Raw genomic sequence first — 14852 nt, forward strand, 5'->3', positions numbered from 1 at the left:
GGAAAACAATGAGATATTAGCAGAATCACCTACCATGGTGTTTCCTGAAACTCATATTTCAGTTTCAAGAGCCCTGTTGTTTGTTAGCGTTGGAGACGTTTAAAAATGTTGGTCTTTGGTCAAATGGAATTGAGTTCTCTGCATAACACCTTATATGAATCTGTTCATAGAACATGTAACAGTTTTCTTCTACAGTAATAAATTGCTTATATTTGTGCCCAGTGTTTTTTTATTAGACCTTACATTTATTTAGATTTTTTTAAAAAGTAATAGGTAACACTTGATAATAGAAATGAATGAGAACCCAAGCCACAGACAAAATGATACTTACAGCATCTGCAATGCTCCCAATGCCACATAATTTTCATGTGGAGAATTTTCATGTAAAAATATGCATCATGTTGTTACTATACTTGTGTCATCATCTTATTATACAAGTCTCAGAAATAAATAATGCAAGAGTCCCATTCATCATGAATGGACTGTTCACAAAAAAAATAATACATAGTGAAAAGATGTATAATGGTAGCTACTGCAAAAACAGGTTACTGAACAAAGCTTTTATCACACTCAGCCCACCTGTAACTACATTACTCTCAGTGATGCTCTTCATAACACTATAATTCCCAGGCAAAAATGTATTTATAATAAAGGGACATCGTCAACTTATGAATGGCATTCCACATTCAATATTTTACCTGCTACTGAGAGAAACCTATATAGCTTGCAGTGAACATCACATACAACATTCTTCATGATGCTGTGATACTGAAAAGAAGAGCACTTCCAGCCATATTATACATTTTGCCTCTTGTTCTCAGTTTATCATTAGAAAAATGTAGCTAGTTTTTTGGTAGTGATCATTTCTAATGTCAGCCATTCAATCCCTCTTTCAGTGGTGCAATATCTTGAATTCTGTGTGTGTGTTAGCCATAGTGAAGAAAGCATCAAGTGCAGTTTCCACTACGCTTGCACTTTGAGAATGGGATTGGCATTCTCCCTTATAATTTTGATAAACTAGAATTGACATGAGCTTTAAGAGAGGTCACAGGGATCTGTTCACACTTTATGAAAAAAAAGAAAGAAAAATTTATTTTTTTCATGTTCCTTTAGTATAGTTTTATTCTTTTTATGGGTTTGAATTGTCCCAGTCACATATAAGGACAGCATTAGACTCAGTTGTTTATAAACACACAGCAGAGACTTGTTGTCCAGTCTGTTTCCATTCTAATCCTGGAAGACATTGAATACATACTCTGTCTCTACTCCTGTAGCCCTTATTCCATAAGCTGAAAACATTAAATTATTTTCAAGAGACAGGAAATTCCTGAACTTTCCTGTTATGCTTATTTATATTTTTAATACATATGACTCTTAGAGTGACAGTTTGTAGAGCGAAAAGTGTAAAGTGAGAGGATCTGTTACTTTCATTTCATTCTGCTCAGTATTTATGTTCAGTCCTCCGATAATTGCTTTCTTGGTCCCATCTTTCCAGGCAAATTGGCAAGCTGTCTACAAGGTTTTGTTGTTGATTTTTGATTCATTTTTTTTAAGCTATACAAAGACTGCCATTAAAGGAACTCACAAGTTGGATTCATGTCACCTAACTTTTGCCAGATTACAGTTTCGTACATGCTAGCTACCTTGCCAGGCTCCCTCACTAGGCAGTGGATGAAAATAGGTGACTTCAGGACATGAATACTTATATCTTAAAATGGATTTCTGAAGGTACATTTCCCTTTACTGCATGAAGATTTTTGATGAATGATTTAGACCAGACACTAATTTTCAGCTGTCTGTAGGTGAGTGGGATAAATCCCACCTTGTAAACTTAATTGAGGCTGAAGAAAATGCAAGCACTGAAGTATATAAGATCTTAAGTAGCATTACTAATGTACTCTGTTGATCCTAGTCATGCTACTCTGACCACAACTAATGACACAATGCTGACTTGTCCTCCCATCACCTAAATGAGTTATAGATAAATCTGTTAACTTGTATTTCTGAGAAACTGCTTCATACAATTCATGTACCAATTTTACTAACTTCTGAAGACAAAATCTGGTCTGTCTTATGGTCTTGTTTTACACTTGTAAACTTTTTGGCCTTACAACATCAATTAAAAAATCACTGGCCTCTAAATACCGCTAATTTAATCAGAACATAAAATTGAATAAATATTGGCTCATGGAGAGACAGATGTTGCTTTGCCAGATAATGTCCTTCATGAAGAGATGAATTAATGCATGTTTCTTCCTTCCAAAACTATTGTTATGCTCTTTATCTTTCTTACAGGTACCATTAATTTTAATTTAGAGAATTGTAAGGGCAAAAAGCGAGACGAAGGCCACAATGGTAATGCTCTATCACTGTCATCCAAGCCAATGTATAGATTCAGTTGGGTATGCCTATTTGGCAAAAGAAATTATCAATATTTTTGGTCAGATATGGTTTTTATTTACAGAGAAATGGAATGCATCTGGTCAAGAGCCAGCCCTTGCATTTTAGCAGGAAGTACTATTCAGAGGCTTGAAACAGAACAGATTTATCAAAGTCCACACCTAATGACAGGATAGTATTTGGATTCATACTCTCTGTCTCAATCTGCTCAGGACTTGTCAAAAATATGCCAAGCAGTTGAGAATGACTGGGAGTCATTAACAGGCTTTCTGTTCAAAAAGTATAATAGATTATACTGTAGTTATTACTGATTTTGAAAATCTTGTCTGGAATTGAACAGCGTGCTTAAAAAAAAAAAAAAAAAAAAAAAAAGAAGGAAAAAAAAGACCAAACACAGCACATTCTGGGCAAGAACTTCTTAGAATAAAATGAGACACTCAGCCAAAAAAAAAAAGTTTGCAAAGAGATGGATGTATTTTTCAGATTAGCTCAGATCCTCAGCTGCAAAGCACCCTGAAGTCAGCAGAACTGTATCCATTTGTTCCAGTTTATGCATCTGATCCAGTATTCCCCTGGAGAGCACAGGGAGAGTGCAGTCACTGTTGTTGAGATCAGCAGCAGTTTCGTACATCTAAGCAGCACGTCAGTGGAGCCTCCCAGAAAGTTGCATGAGCACAATTAACAGATTGGGCTTGAAAATCACACTGTTTCTGTGATAAGTGCCCCTTCGCAGGGTGCAAGCTGTTCCACATCTCTGAACCGTTTTGCTGCTTTTTCCTTTGCAGAGGGAGAATCCTCCACAGTATGTGACTTAGTGGCAAACTGTCGCTGCCAAATGCATGCAGCTATTTAATGCCTCACTGCTGAGATTTGGGATTTCTTGATGTTCATCTCAAATGTAAAATATATCTGAATCATAATCTCTGAGAGGTTAAAGATTTCAGCAGGGGAAAAAATGGTATTTTGTCATCCTGTCATCTGAAATTGTTTTATGTTTCACACTACAAAGTAAAAATATAAAGGGATCATCACCTAGGTGATAAACTGCCAGTTTCCAGACAAACACTTTAACTGATTTACACCTGTTTTCCTCTAGGAAAAGCTACATTTTATGTGATGCTTTTCTTTCTCAACTGATAAATGACAATGGTGCAAGTATCTTCATCTTGGTGTGAATTGACCCAGATTGTAGAAGACCAAGTTTTTACATTACTTTGTGACCAAACAACTTCTAGAAACATTAAACTGCTTAGAGTTTAGTTCATTTACAAGATTCAACTGGTGGCAGGGTAATGTCTTTACATATTTTAAATAAATGAATAATTATGGCATTAAACTACAGGAAAATATATCAAACATTTTCATTGTAGCACATCAATATTTGATTTAATGTCAAATAAGAACCAGAAAACATAGCTCAGTCACCTTTTTTCATTTCACAGTCTTATCATTCCTGTGAACATCTCCAAGAGTTTTCCGAAATGTGAAACTGAAAGAAAGGAAGTTAAAACAAATCTATGAATAGATTTTCAATAAATTTCTTTAACTTTTATGTCTTAGGAAAGATACATAATGATGGAAATATACATTTGAGTTTGAAGGTAATTTTGTAAACCATGATCAATCTCTCCTTGATGAAGAGTGACGCTTCTGGAAAGCACTAGAAGATTCTTTTTCCAGTGTGTCAGAACACTAAAGTGAAAATGAAGAATCAAAAGTAAGACATCTGCAGATGCACAGCACTATGCTCCCTGTAACTCTCTGAAAGATCCCCTTTCCATGATGAGTACCAAAACCACTGGGAGTTCTTAAGATGCCAATGCTTTCCTCTGTACTCTATCATGTTTTATGTGTTCTCGCCATCTTTCTGCATCTTTTTGTAAGTTTTGGTGGAAATGTATGTCTTATTAAGCAGGTGATCCAGAACTAGAGTATTGAGCATGATGATAATGCAAATAAATAATTGTGATCACACATGATGTGATCACATACATGTTTTGAGATATTATATACACATTACAAGAAATGATCTTCATCCATAAACATTTAGCATCACTAAGCATGATTCAAATGTAGAATAATTAAGCCAGTGTACTGCAGATCGAAATGGAAATGTACCAGGCAGACTCTTAGACCATTTGACTTAGTAGAGGTACATGACTTAAGTGCAGTTATATCAGAATATGTATTGCACAAAGTAAACATCAGGTCAGAAAAATGATAGTCTTTCAGAGTTAGCTAGCTTATATAGTAAGTGTAAAAGACTTAAAATCTGGAGTATATTCTTATAAGAAATTTTTCTTAACTTTATTGTTCCCAGACAAAAGCTACTTAAAAATGGAGATTAAGTACTCCTAATATATATCAATTATTTAAGAGAAAGCATGGTAAAACATTGCAGTGGTGTTGCAATGGTTTTCAGCTTGAAATATTATATGTCCAGGGAATTCAGTTAATATATTAAGGCACATAACATCCAGTTAGTGCATATACTTTTTATCTCTGTAGTAGAGGGAAAACTTTCTTCTTTTTTTTTTTTTTTCTTTTTTTTTTAAATAGCAATTTAAGGGATTTGATCCTAAATTGGATTTAACTAGTTTTAAGGAAACAATCGCTGTTTAAAAAAATATGCACTTTTCTGGTCAGCATCAGAACAGGGAAGATTTTAAGGAACTAAAGGTGTGTCTTGCTATGGGATACATTAGGTTCATTTGAACTAATTCAGGCATCTTGCCTAGGGATTATCTGTGTAGGGAACATCCTATTTGTGTAGCTGTATCAAATTCCTAGGGAAATCTTAGCAGAATTGAATTGAGTAGTCAGGGAACAATCAGGCCAGAACTCAGAGTGAAAAAAAAAAAAAAATCAGTATTTCCGCTTGCTTATGTCTTAGAGAGAAAGAATCAGAGATTTCATTCTAAGGCATTTGAGAGATGTTGCGTATCTACTTGAGCATCCTCAGGGTACTGAGTCTCAGGGATGTGTTTTGCTAATGACATTCAGCAAGGCAAAATTTAAATGTCTGCTGCTACTTCAGTATTTCTCAGGGACTGGAATTTGATAGCTGGGGGAGTGGGTAATGAAACTCTATGTAACTTTTAGGGTTTTTTATTAGTGGTGTATGACTTGTCCCACTATGTAGTTAATCAGCAAATGTAGCTCCTCTGAGATGAAATCTTACAAGATTGGGGCTAGCTTTGGAATGCTAAACATTTTTTCTTTTTTGTCCGTAACCTGTAGATGATGATGATGATGATAATAATTATTAATAATGATTCATTATTACTATTTTAAGGTCTAGTTCAGAGTGACATGATTTTTATTATATTAGCAAAGAAACATACTCTGTATAGTCTCTTAGTGCTGGAAGGGGAAAAAAGTTTAGAAGATAAAGTTTTCAATGACTTTTTCCTTTTCATAAAACAAAATCGATACTTATTTAATCTTTCCCTTGTATGGCAAAATTAACTTAAAACTGCAGAATTAATGTATAAAAATGACAATCATAAGAAAGGCTTTGAAAATCACAGAAACTTTTGGCTGATTAAAGGTCTTTCTCTTTTGAGACACAGTTACACAACACATTTACTTTTCCACACAGAGAAATGAAAGAAGCACTTGCATAAAAGAATGTGTACAGTTATGATCACTTTCTCCTCTTGACCAAAAAGACAGAAATTATTCACCATATCAGGACAACACTGTTACTTTTTTAAAGGGGGGGACTGTCTTCTGCAATGCTACGTGGACACACAGACAAGATCTTTTCATCTTCCTCATGGGTTTAAGGAGCACTGGTGGTCAAGCTTTCCTCGAGCTTAGTCTGTGTACTTGAACCTCTGGTCACATATGCATTTCAGGGAGGTTTCAAGATATGTTTTCTCCCTCCTAAAGGTCTCTAACTCTCCTACCATTGACATTGCTCAAGGATGACACTAGGCAAATATTTTTGCTATATGGTCCTTCCTAGAAGGGCCTTAAGGTTGCATGTCTCAAAGGCAGCTGAGGTATGTGATGACATGTATTGGTCTCCTCCTGCAACAGCTGTCATCTTTCAACAGGGTTACAAAGCTAGAAGCTGCTTCCTGACTCACACTTATGAGAAGGCAGTATAGATATATATGTTTTACTACCCATGTTCATGATGCCTTGTTAAGTTTCATTGCATTGCACTCACATTAAAACTAGCTGTTGATCAGGAATGTGAAGAAAATATCCAGTTCAGCAACAATATACAGATGTAAATAAAATTATTGTGCTATGTTAGTGACCATAAGATTATAACCAGAAGTCTTCATCCTTGAAGGAGAAGCATTATTCTTTTGTTTGAATAAGCAGAAGCCTCACACAAAATATTCAGAGTAGTAAGAGATATTGCCTGTAAAGCATATTCGGGTCAATCTTACGAATTTCCAAACTTCATTGCACTTGGAAAAGTTGATTGTAACGGGTAGTCAGGCATTGGAATGGGCTGCCCAGGGAGGTGGTGGAATCCCCATCCCTGGAGGTGTTTAAGAGTCGGGTTGACATAGCGCTGAGGGATCTGGTGTAGTTGGGAACTGTCAATGTTAGGCTAATGGTTGGACTGGATGATCTTCAAGGTCTTTTCCAACCTAGACAATTGTGTTATTCTGTGATCTCACATAGAGATTAAAAACATTCTAGCAAAGAGGAAAATCACCATCCATTTGTGTCTATATTTTTTTAAAAACATTTTTAAATGCTCTCTCATTGCTAACTTCATCTCTTAAAACAAGATGATAACATATGAAACATATTGTAACTTCAAATATTTTGTTAACTCTTGGTGCATTTTTGTAAAGAATTGTTTTCACAAAATGAATAACTGATTCAGAATTTCTCCAGAAAGAAGAAACTTGTTCATATATGCTCTTTAAAGTACAAATGGGCTGGTCTCTTGAAGATTTTTCTATCTATATCTGTGTTATACGAAGAATAATGTTTCCTATTCATACATCTTTCTGTTAGTGATCCTTCTCTAGAGGTGAAATTTGAGGGTGGTCTGGATTTTGCGATTTGAGATGCCTTTTGTGGCTTAGGCCACATTAATAGAGAGATGTTCTTTTGCATCTCAGGAACACAGTTGGGCAGAGATCAACGGCATCTTACCAGTACAACTCCAGTTCAGTTTGCTTCTTCATAAAGACATTAAATACCTAATTTGTATCAGAAAATTTCTACAGACAATCAAAGCTTTTTAATCATGCTATGACCCACATGCAAATTCTCTCAAAGAGCAATATTTAGTAATAAGACAGATACAGTACAGCAGTAGTATATCTTCAAATGGCTCAAAGCATGTTCCATACTCTATTGTCACTCGTTGACAATTTTTAAGGCATTTCCTTGTCTAGAAGCAGAGGAAATTTTCAATTTTGTACAGAAACTGGTTCATCTAAGAGTACTGGATATTTATGAGAAAGTGCAGATTTTTAGTTGTCACTAAACCTAAGAGCTTGAGTGAACTCTTTAATGGTGGGATTCAACTTTCCTAAGTTTGTGTCCAAGTTGATTTCCAGACTTATATAAACACCTTCTGAGATCATTTATTTACCTTATCTATTCAATACTAATTAGGTCAGGTGCCTGATTTTTCAGATAGCTACAGGTAAACAAGACAAGTCTCAATTAAAAAAAAAAAAAAAATCACGCATCATGAAACTGATTGTAAAATAGGGGGAAAAATGAATCTTTTTTCTTCAGAGTTTTTTCCTTACTCTGTTCTTTCTCTCTTGGATGGGGGAAGTGTTGGCTGAAGAACTCAGGGAAGAAAGAGGTGTTTTTCTGTGTGAAATTCCTATTTGTTCTTCTTTCCCTTCTTCTTTTAATTAAAATATTTTGATGAAAACCAGCATCAATCTAGATATTTACAACTGTCTTAAAATTTTCTATTTGAAATCAGTGAAGTACATAATCCTCTTTGGCAGCAGTTGTTGAACAAATGACAATAAGCTGTATAAGATGTCCACATTCTATGTTTGTTTTAACTATAATACAATGATGCATGAAGCCATTTCATTATTTTCACATTAATACTTATGTGATATAGCAATATTGTATCAATATATAAGCATCAACAATGATGTACCATGATTTGATTGTCTTAAAGAACAGTTGTGAAATTTACTGGGGTAACAAGTTAAGACTATATTGACTGTCATTATAGATTGACATAGATAAATATGGTAAATTAATATAAAAATTGAGAAATATAATTTCTCTTTTTTTGGCAACACATTTATTGTCATCTAATAACACATACATTAAATAGATGAATTAATCAAATTTTACATTCTTCAGTTCTCCCGAAAATATGTGGAGCAGCAATTTTGATTAGAAGCACTTTGATTTATAAAACACATCAAACATTTACCAATAAAAATGGAAGATTTACTATTGCCAATTATGTCACTAATAGTTTCGCCTTTACCCTTATTAATCTTACTATACATGCCTCTAGCACATGTAATCATGCATTTCTCTTGCATTTTTTAAAGGAACTTCAGAAAATGTTACACTTCTATAATTGCTGGGGATTTTAATTGTGTGTTACAGAAAAATCTGGATAAATTGCAAAGTACTGACACTCCAATACTTTAAACCAGGAAAGTGCTGAAACATTCTATAACAGCAGATTGAAGTTAAATCAGCTATTGAAGTGGAGTTAAAAAGCTGTCAAAAGGAAGCAAATATTTTTTGCTGACATCCACTATACTTATTTAAGAACTGACTATTTTCTAGAATCTCAAACTTTAGAATTAAGCACCTGACTTTTCCAATGAATCAATTTCTTGTTTCATGCATTAATATGACACTAGATTAAGACTTTCCAACAAAATTTTAGAAGAAATGAATTTCATGTGGGGACATGTACATTCAGGTTTCTCCCACCTTTGCCTGTTGGTTCTGATAAAGATCTCATTACAGAGTTTGAACTGCTTGGAAGAATTTTGCGAGTATTTCTTTTGTGCTATATGGCGTCCCTTGCCCAGAGATGGATAATCCGTGTTTCAAGTCCACATCTTGTACCGAAGCTGTGTCTGCTGACCTGTAGCTTTGCTGTTCTGGCCTGAGGGCTGTAAGAAAAAATAAATCCCATGATAAGAGCCAATATGAAGCAGTAGAGGCTGTTGAGATCAACTTGATGGATTGTTTTGGGAACTGACTGAAAAATTCTCCCAGGGCTACTCTGCAGCAGACTGAGCTGTTTTGCTTTGCTAACTATGATCTGCTCCCAGGGTAGGACAAGGAAGACAAGATACCTCTATCTTAGCACAATTCCAACTCAGTACAAGGTTGCTAATCATTTTACCTAAATTTAGGGGAGTGCTTTCTTCTCCTAAAACAGACACTTTCATTTCAATGGCTGGATTAATCTCTATTGCTTATAATGGGAGTGTAGGCACATATACTTTAAATGTCTAAAGTAAGATAAAATCAATCACACTCTAGATATCTGTGATGTAGACATCTACAGCAGGGCTAGTTTCTTGGTATTCCTTTATAGTCAATGGAGAGAATAGGCACTTTTATGTGCAATTCATTTGATCTATTTTAGACATGTACTTTAGGATGAGATGAATTGCACACTAGAAACTCTCATTTCTCTCTATTGAATTTAAAGGGAGTCTAGGGTGACTGGTTCAGGTGCAGACATCTGCATTTACATTTAATTAAATGAATCCCTCTGCAGTACGTCTGATGCTTCCAAGAAATGTTGGGTGGACTTAAACACATGCTTGTAGCATTTTTATAACAAGGAATATTAGATTTACTATGCGTACGCAGACAATCTGTTTATCCATCAGCCCAGAGTTCCTTGCAACTGTTATTTTTACTCTATTTGTCTAGTGGAGAATTCACACATATTTCTGCACACTGAAAACCAAAAAGGAGAAATATGGCAGTTCAAAGCTGAAAGAACAATTGCTTAATTGCATATTCTATTCCCTGTACATCTTAATTTATCTTCTGATTCTAAGTAATAATAAATTGTCATGGACTACATCAGCAGCATGAAATTCTTGCCAGGACTTCATGGGATGAACCTTGCTGGTCAGCTGTTGGTGGAAGGGAAAGGAAAACTGTGAGAAAGCATAATTTTGCTTGTGTGTCCTTCTCTTTCCCCAGCTTCTCTTTTAACATTCCCACCTAGCTGCTAGAAATTAAGTAGTGAGCTTTGAATACGTCTGTGTTGCAATCAAAAAAATCTGATTTCAAAACTGAGCAACACACTTCAGTGGTCATGAACTTACTTCTTTGGGCTACCAAAAGCAGTGAATTTGTAGCAGTCTGGATTTCACCTGAGGCCATGTCTGCCAACACAAAGCTAAGAACCTGCTGTACACCCTGCAAAGAAGCTCACACTGTTGTAAGTACATAATTATCGCCTGTGTTTACCATACATACAAATTCAGTATAGTCAGATGTTTAATGGAAGCTCTTTTGTTTTATTTTGGGAGCTCAAAGCTTCTAAGTGATGTAAATATCTTTAAGTAGTGATGAGAATTAAGACTCAAATATTTGGAAATCAGAAAGGGGAATATGAATTAATCATCTCAGGAACTTCTTTGATAGACTCAGAACTTTAGCTTTGAAACATGTCCATGTTCAGAAAGCAAAGACAAGGTTGCTTGTGAGAAAGAAGAAAACTGTTATGGAAAGTGAAGAAAGCTCAAGGATATTCTCACCATAAAACTGATAACTCAGAAAATAAATTAGTCTTAACCCTGAAGAAATTTAATAGTTTGTAAGTTGGGGTTTTTTCTTTCCGCGACTACTATCCCTAGACCCAAAATGCAGACTGGTAAAACTGGATAATGCATTTTCTAATAACTAATGAATATTAGTACAGATTTAAATTTTTTCAACAGTTGATACACCTCTGATTATAGAAAACAGCTGCTCTTAACTGGTTATATGCTTTCAGGCAGGTTTTGACAAGGGTATCTTATATAAAGATTTTTATATTAAAAGTTATATTAATACAAAAATATTTAGAAACATAATTTAGATAGTTTGAGGCATATCAGATCAACCAGCTTTGATACTGCAAATGCTTTAGGTTTTCATGACTATGATAATAGCATTCCTTTGAGCTATAACAGTTTGAGTCCTCTGAGCTAGAGCAACATCTCTGTCTAATCATGGGGATAATTTTTTATGCCTCCAGTCTATGGTCAATATTTTCATTCACTTTCCTCTGTTCATGCTTCTTTTCACTGTCAGTCCATATAGTAATAACTTTTCTTTATATTTTATATATTCTTTATATTATCTTATTTTATTTATACTTAATATACTTGTTCTTGCATCCCTGTCTCTGAAAGTTATATCACCTGAATCCTTAGAAAAGGACTCTCTTGCAATAATTCCTCAGCAAAGAATACCTCGGTGTTTCTCTTTGTATTAAAAAAAAAACCCAAAAAACCCACAAACCAAAATAAATAAATAAAACAGCAATAAAAAAGATCCCCCCCCCCCCCCCAAAAAAACCCAAACTAAACGAACACTGAAAATGAGCACTAGTTGCCCTGTCTGAACAATTCCTGCTCTGTCTTGTTTCGCTATCTTTGCATGTCTTGCTGATTTCAGTTCCCAATGAAGCCAAAGGGGAATTTAGAGAGCCTCTTTAATCATCACTTTCTGAACCTGGGGCAATGGTTCTGAGAAGCTGTTTGCATTGCAATTTAAAAAGGAAAGGAATTATAGAAAATGTCTCCCCCTAATCAGCACTTATGGTAAAATATATGTTAATAAAAAACAGAATTCCTGTTCCATTCATAATTTATAAAGCAGATAGATCGGAACTCACACACAGTATAGCATGGGGGAAACAGACATGTGACTATAATCCTATTTTGATTACAACAACATAGCTTTATTGAGACCAGTGGAGCTACTGCTGATTTACACCAGTTTAAGTAGGATGTAAATCAAGTCAGTTATACTTTAAGGAAAACCTTAAGTGATATAGAGTATTTTAAATGAAAATCTACTTCCACAGATTTAATATTTTGCCACTCAAATCTCTTCTCTCTTAACAAGTTTTTTATGCTGTTATTACTTCAATGGAGCCAATAGTCACAACAAGGTGAAAGTGTCATAGCAGACTGGAAAATCATTGAAGTAAGATGATCTGTCCATAATGAAGAAGCTGGGGACATTTGTAGCTGGAAAGATTGACTTGTGTTACCCAAGATCTGTCTTCAATATTTTTCTTAAAACTTTATCTTGAAAGAACCTGAGCCACTATATATTGGTCCAGATGCAACACAGAACAGAAAATAAGCTCTACTGCAGCAGAGAGATTACACTGAGAAAAAAAGCAAGTTTAGTGCCTCTTCCCTCACTGCATCACATCTATGTTACCAACTCCAACAGAAGCAATATGGTGAGGCACTAGCAGCTATAGGAGACCAGCTCGCAGTAGGATATAAGGGAGCACCAATTAAATGTCTTGGGGGGAAATGGTCTCATAAAAGAATATAGTGTAATTTCCAAAAACAAATGGAAGAGACATTTTGTTTATGAATAGTAGAGTATCTCCTTGGGGCTGGATTCTCATCTTAATCATTTTGCTATTGGTGAGATGGAGCTGCCTCACAGTCTGTAATAACTCACCTCCCTAATGGTCTGAAGACTTCATAGTCTTTTATTTATCCTGCAGCATTAGTATTTTTACTTTACTGATAGAGAACCAGACAGCTGTATTCAGGCCACCTACTGTAGGGCAGATGAGTGATTCAGATGGTACTTTATGAGCTGACAGTATCTGGCTCCATATTCAGCTAATGAGAAGAAGTAGTCATGATTTCTAAGCCTGGCAGAGTGCTTGCTATGGCTGCTTCACCCAAACATTGTGATTACTTCTTTTCGGTTTCAATAAACAAATCCAAAGCACACATGTCTTCAGTGACTCAATCCCCTTTGAATTTATATGCCATAGGATGTGTTTAAGTGTATCTTTGGCTCTTGGCTAGGCAATCTGACTATGGATCAGTGAGACAGGCAATGTCCTGATCCTTAGAACAATTTCTGTGGCTATTGGAGCCCACTCCATAAAATAATACATTTATTGGCTCAGCCATCTTCCTTTAGTGTTTTTGAGCCAGATGTACAAAAATTTGACACCAATGTGAGGTAGAAATCAGGACCTTACCTTTAAAAAAAAAAAGCCATTAGATTTATGAAGTCTCTGCAGAATGCAGAAGTCTGCTTTTATTGTACTATTGAAGATTCCACCAGAATAAGCTTCATGTAACTGATAAAAATAGATAACTATATATAGATTCTGCTGTGAATCAAACCTGTGATTCAGAATAATATAGATGGGAAAGCCATTGTGACAGTTGGGAAACCATCCTTATAAAGGAAGTGCCGCCTTCTTGCTATAATGCAGAAATAATCACTGCTTTGTACCATATCTCATTAACTATATTTAAATGTTTTAACATTTTTCAAATCTTTGCCTTTAAATGGTTAGAACATTTCAGAAAGTAACAGCAGCACTGCAAGAATTATTAGATGAGGATAGAAGTTAAAAATGAAACTGTAAAAAAGAACAGCAGAACAAGGTGTCATTACAATGAGCTGTAGGAATAGATGACTCTTAGTCTCTCTTCTGGACTGACAAATGTACCGTCTGTCTATATGGCATTAATGAATGACAGTTTCTCACCATTTGGTGGATGCATGTGTCATCATTTGTCTAGATGACATCTTGATTTATAGACATCATTGAAAAACATTAGAAAATCTTTCTACAAGTTTGATGGGAATTCTGAATATGTGCAAGTAAGGACTAGTTTTTTCTGAACAGTTCATTGGAACATAGTATTTCAGGCAATCAGAGGGGCAATACGGTCCATTGGTTAGGCTCCTCACTTGGAAGATGGGTGCCTTGGACTCAGTTTCCTCTTGTACCTGAAGCTCCTTTCTGACCTTGGACAAATCATCTACTTTCTCAACTGCACTTCTCTCAGCTGTAAAGAAAGAAGTGAAATTTTTGCCTCTTGCAAGGGTAAATAAAATCTTATTGAACGTGATGAGCTATTTAGAGGCTACACTAATTGGAATCATATACTCACTATTTATGTATTAAACTAGATTTGCAAAGCAAATTTCTCTTAAAACTATCTGAGAAAATATTTCATTATGTACATTGAAAATGTGGAAAAGAAAGAAAAATAAATCCCACTCCAGCAAATTCTAGCATACAGAAAATCAAATGGCTGAAATGGTTGGAATATCATGAAATGTGAGCGCTAAGTTTTGGCATATATGTGTGTGTGTGTGTATGTGTGTATATGTGTACAAAAACATATACAGTTTTTCCCAGGCTGTCTGTACACAGAAATTTGCATAGTTCAAATTAGCAACATAGCACATTTTCCAAAGACTGAGCATTCATGTACAGCCTAAGAGTAAGA

The sequence above is a fragment of the Strix uralensis genome, chromosome 3, assembly GCF_047716275.1.
Source record: "Strix uralensis isolate ZFMK-TIS-50842 chromosome 3, bStrUra1, whole genome shotgun sequence".
NCBI classification, from domain to species: Eukaryota; Metazoa; Chordata; class Aves; order Strigiformes; family Strigidae; genus Strix; species Strix uralensis.